Here is a 6058-nt window from a genome sequence, read left to right as displayed (position 1 = left end):
TCGTGATGCCGTACAGCTCGCTCCTCATTGCGCTCGGGGCCGAGCCACGCCAGGCCGGCCTGCCAGCCTTGATGCCGGCCGCCGGCGACTGAAAAACGCGCTAGTATTGTTTGTTCTCGTCCATAGCAAGCCCTTGAATAGATTCATGTCAAAAATGCATCATTTCTGACGATCGTTGGCCAATATCGAGTTGCTGGTAAAGGTGATGACTGCGATACAAGCAAATTTCATCCCACAGCCGCTTTGGTGCTGCTGCTACTAGGTGCGGCCCGCCTGCCGTCTTCTAGTTCCGTTGCTGAAGGCGTCGTGGAAATCGAACATATCTTTTTTATAATGGGACGAGTTCGCAGTAAAGCGATGTGGAGAGTAGGCCTTTTATTATAGCGTAGGCGATTTCCGAAGCGCCGTCAGCTGCGACTTCGATCCGAAACCAGCTAGGCCTAGGGACGACTAGGGCAGCCTGGGACCAGCGTGCAGTTCGTCGCGCGGCGTTGCCGCAGGCGGTGTCGTTGCCGAAAGATCCACTTTTGCACAGGCATATTGTCGTTGCTCGAATCTAGGAAGCATCCTGTCTGGTATCATGGCTGCTGTATTTTTTTGTGCGAACGTGAGGTGCGCCGAGCATGCCGGCCGGCCGGCCAGCTTGGATCCCGTCTGCCGGCGTCATAAAAACGAGCTAAAGTGTGTTCTTGACGTAAATAATAAACCCTGGGATAAGAAATGTGAAAATGTGTCATTTTTGAAGATCGCTGACCAATACTGAGCTACTGGTAAAGGTAACGACTGTGATACGAGCAAATTTCTTGCCACAACCGTCTCGCAGCTGCCGCTTGGCCCGACGTGGGGTCCGGCTCGCCTGGCGCCCGCTCGCTGCGCTGCTGAAGGAGTCGCGGAAAGTGACCATACTATTATTTTATTGTGATATGATGCTGTTGGCTGCAAAGCGATGTGTAGAGTAAGCCTTTTATTATAGCTCAGGCGACTTCCGAAGCTCCGGCCGCTGCGGCTTCGACGCCAAAAGAGCAATAGGCCTTGCAACGACCACGGCAGCCAGGCCGCAACAAAGCTCGTCGCCCGGAGCGCCCGCGAGCGGTGACGTTACCGAAAGCTCGCAACATAAGCAGGCATGCTTTGCCGCTGCTCGAGCAGTATTTCTGATAACAAGGCGATCCTGCCTTGTGATATTTGTACACCATCCCAAGCAGCGCTCAGGCATTGCTGCACGGCGGCGAAGGGCGACACCGGTTGTGAGCGGAGCTTGGGTAGAGCGGCGCAGCGATGCTCACCGCTCCGTGTGTCCCTGCTTGTAGTGGGGCGGCAGTTCACAAGCGACGAGCGGTGCGGCGCGGCGGCCAAGTTTTTAAGCACACGCCGTTCAGAAATCCGGCGCTGAATCCTGACGACGACGACAGCTCGCTCACTTCCATCTTTCGGCAGACAATACCGAAGGGCAACACCTTGCCGAACCCTGGCTTTGCAACCAACGACACAGCACGGCCGGTCCATTTTGATTGCGCATGCGACGGAGGTCGCCACAGAAATCAGTAGTGCGGTGACTCCAAATCGCACTTCGATTCTCGATTTGGTTCGACGGCGGCGCCGGCGGAGTGACACAAGCGGTACGAGCAGACGAAAACACTGTAAACCGGAAGTGCAGTACTAATTTCTGACACCCAACACACAATAACCGCGTAAACATTCATATAAACGACAACTCTCCTTGCTGAAATGCGAAATGGTTCCGTAAAGAGTAAGAATGTGAAGTATCTAGAGCTTTTAGTTTGTTAAATGTGCGATTTCACGTTGGCACCGCGAACCAATGATAGATCTGCGCTGGTGACGTAAAGAGTACTGAAATGACGTAATGAGTACAGATTCGGGCAGAAGTTCACCGCCGCTGGTCGCCGCGAGGCTCGGGAGCAGCAGTTTTTGAAAATGTATTATAAATTATCTACTCGGTTTTGATGTATTGTACGCGGCATGAATGTCCAGTGGCCTATGCTCTACATAATGCAAGTATTTTTTTGCCAACCTCAGAGACCCCTTTCAGGGACCCTTTAAGCGCGGTGTTGCTGCTTGTGTCACTGATGTATGGTTAATATGTTAAGCTTCGCCTCTAAGAGTGGAAAGCGACAGCATCTTGCAACGCTGCCAGGGAGTCCACAGAACGCCATCGCCCGCTCGGCTCTACGCCTTGCTCATTGGTAAACTGGTTTTTGAGGAAAGGAAATCCATCGTTCTCGCATATCTCGGTGGACACGTGAATCTCGCTGTAACGGGAATGAATGAATGAAAAACTTTATTGTTGCAAGGGTTCTGTCAGCGTAGGTGAAGCCCTCAGTCCAGGGCCCCAGTGGCCTTTGCAGTCTTGCGAGCCCTGTCGATCAGCTTGAGCTGCTCTTCAGGCTTCGAGCTGCACAGCGCAGCCTCCCACTGCTCCGGTGTTGGTGTGTTGTTTATCGGCGCTGCCTGCATTTTCTGACAGGCCCATGTAACGTGGTAAAGCCTCAGGTGTCCACAACATAGCGGGCATTTATTGTCATATATGGAAGGACAGATTTTGCTTAGTGAACTCAGACTGGGGTGTGTATTAATCTAAAGTTGTCTCCAGGCAACCGACTGCTCTCTACTAAGGGAAGGGAGGAAGATGAGAGTGAATGAAGACACTAGACGCGCCTTTGTCCATTCCAAACCATAGAGCTGGCATGGCGAAGTGTTTAGCGTGCTCGTCTCGCACTCCGGAGACCGTGGTTCGGTTCCCCAACTGGACCAATTTCCTACTCGGTTTTATTTATTTATCTGGTCTGACTAGAAAGGTTAATTATACTAATTGGTTAATTAAGCAATTATCTGAACTCAGTCCCACTTACTTAAGGGATGACTATACGATCCCTTTCATTGGTTGCATGGTTACTAGCCAAAGTACAACTGGCCCCGTTTGAAATTCGCGCACTGGGACGTCACGACCATTTCGACCAATTGAAACAAGGTAAGCGTAGCTACGGCGGCCACCGGAGGTCTCGCTTTAGCTGTCGGAGTGTTGCTTTCGCAACAAAACTTTTGTGCACTGCGGTAAACTCTCCAGTAAGCACGCCATATTCGGTGCCAATGTCCTCTAGGGCATTTACGTCGATCCTGTCGACTGAGACCTGTTGGCGGCAGTATGTGGCATCGTGCTGCGACAATGGCTGGGTGTTCGGTCTGGGCTTCGGTGCGTCGAAGTAGCGGAGCGGCGGTGATTGGCGTCGGCGAGGCGGTGGATATCTTCTAGTCGTCGTTTCAGCAACTGGCCAAATAGATGCTGAGTTATTCGGAGCTCTGTGTGGTGCGGCAGTTGCGGAGAAGAGACTTGCGGCATTGGAAGATTTTTTTACTTTTCGCCGTAGAGCGATCGCATTTCAGGACTCTGCTGCGCGTAGTTTCCCCTACGGGGACTTCAGGGGGGCCAGGATTTCAGTCGACGGCTGGCCTGGTTAATTTTTCTCACTGAGCAAAGCCGAAAATTGGGCAATGTTGGATAACGTTCATGATGTAAAAATAGCGCACAAGGAACACAAGGAATGAAAGGAAATGACGCAGACAAGCGCTAACTCCCAACTGAGGTTTATTGCTGACACGCGCAATTTCCGTCCCTTGTGTTCTTGTGCGCTATTTTTACATCATAATTTTTCTCTCTACCTTGTGGGGATGCGCCCTGTGCTTCATTCTAGACTTCTAGATTGCGTCCGGCATGTAAAAGTCATACCCTTAGCCCTCAGGCAGATTTGGCGTAGATTAATTCTCTTACGGGTGCACCAAGAACTGAACCAGAAGAATCAGGAACAACGTGTTCATCTGGAACTTTCCGAGGTTAACGAGCCGGCGCACTTATTCCTCTCAAATGAGTGAAAACAGCGCGAAAGAAGAAGCCTGAAGGCGAAACGAGGAAGTGACAGGAAAGAGCGCTCTTTCCTGTCCCTTCTTCGTTTCGCCTTCGGGCTTCTTTCGCGCTGTTTTCACTCATATCACAATGAACCAACTAGCCCAGCAAAAAGTTCTGCTAGATCACTTATTCCTCCAAGCTCTTCCTCTCTTTCTGTAGCGCATGCAACAATATGCATTTTATAATATAAGATGTTCGCTGCAAAGATAGTGCTTTACATTCTAATCAAACTCATGAACAGCTTTCAATGCTAGGTATTTTAAAGAACCTTTACAAATAAGGTCTATTCTGCCCAGTTTGATTCTCAAGTGTATGTTATCATGGGCTTCTCAAAAAATTGTGTGCGTTTGCCTAATTTTGCATACACATCATGGGCTCCGAGAAGGCGGTTCTATCTCAGCAGCGCCCAAATTACCTGCTTAAAACATTAAATCCCAACGTACCATTTGTTCTGAATTAGCTTAGACATCTATTTCTGGTTGCATTGACGCCTCTCGTTCGGCATTTTGGGAATAGTTGTTAAGAAGTTTTCGTGCTCTTTAATTATTCTATTCCTTGTCGCGTTTCTGAGAATGTGGTGTACAATTATATTCTTAGCCTTTTCACTTGAATCTCAATGACGAAGCCTTTACAGCACATTGCCATTTCTTCTACTCGAAAACGGAAAAAAACAGTAGCGCCGAAAAACACACACACAGTTCAAGAACGACGTAGGACAAGCGTCGTTCTTGAACTGTGTGTGTGTTTTTCGGCGCTACTGTTTTTTCCATTTTCGAGTACAATGAATCATCTAGCCCAAATAAAAGTTCTTCTAAACTATTTGCCATTTCTTCTTAGCGAAGTCCTCAACATCATTTCAATTTCATTTTTTGCTTTTTTTTAGGGGTGTGCGAATATTCGAAATTTTCGAATATAATTCGAATATTATATTTTTAATATTCGTATTCGATTCGAAATCCAGGTATTCGTGTTGTCTCGAATTTTCGACCCGACGCGAATATTCGTATCTAGCCGAATATTCATTGTGAGCACCGGCGTTCATTTCGATCCGCAAGCCATATTGACAGAGACATAACAACAAGGCGGCGCCCACAGCAATGCGCATTCCTTCCTCCAAGGGTCATGCCGTAGCTGACTGCGCTGGTGAGCTTCTTTGTGGCTATACCTGCGAAGCTGGTATAGTCAGAGCTGTGCACGAAGTACCTCGCAATACGTGCCAGTTCAGTGCCAAGTGAGAGGGCCTTTTCTGTGGCTGGAGGAAGTAGAAGGGAACTACTTCTGCCTGACCATGTGGAGCAGCGGTTTTTCCTTCACGACAACCTTTTATGTTCATCCCAGCAACGCGCGTTCGTGCTGATGGCAAGCTAGCCTTAATCAATGCTGTGTACCAGCCATCTTCTCTGATATTTCCACTCTTCTAAGAATAATGTTCGAGACTGATACTTTTTGTGCAGCCACACATACCTTTTGTGTTCATTTAATCATCGATAGTAGAACTGTGATATTCTTGGGTGCTCAAACAAATGTTTTGTAGTGGTTAAATGCGTCTGTCCTTGATTATTCGATATTCGATTCGATATTCGGAATCAAGTATTCGTATTCGATTAGTATTCGAAAAATTTGATATTCGCACACCCCTACTTTTTATGTGTAACATATGCTGATGGTATATGAAGTGCACGCTCTATATTTTAAAGCCCTCTTGTTGCAGTCTCAATAAAATATAATCTGTGCCTCCATTGTAGTGGATTTTGAAGTGCATTTAATATAAGCGCTTTTAAAACGGCTGCCTCGGCTCTGTACTGACAGCTTTTTGCGAATGACTTCATCATTCAATAATTATTGTTATACACTTTATTTGAATATATCACGGAATAAAAAGATGCAATTCATGCCTGGGGGTCCTCACAAAGTTTTGAACATCTATTTCTCAAGCAGAGCGCGGTTTAGTGAAGCTATCGCCGTTCGACCAAGAAAAACTATATTTCTTCCCTCCTTCCGGAAAGCGTAAAGCATAATTTAGGTGTTTTATCGGCGTTATTCAAATAATTTGAGAAGTATGCATTGGCAGAAGTGCCTACTTCCTTTTGTTTCATTTATGCGCATTTTGGCTATTTGTGTACAGAATTTACGGAT

This window comes from Amblyomma mixtum, chromosome 9 (assembly GCF_055824585.1).
Source record: "Amblyomma mixtum isolate Tamu chromosome 9, ASM5582458v1, whole genome shotgun sequence".
NCBI classification, from domain to species: domain Eukaryota; kingdom Metazoa; phylum Arthropoda; class Arachnida; order Ixodida; family Ixodidae; genus Amblyomma; species Amblyomma mixtum.
The sequence above is the reverse complement of the archived record's forward strand: the minus strand, read 5'-3'. Positions refer to the sequence as shown.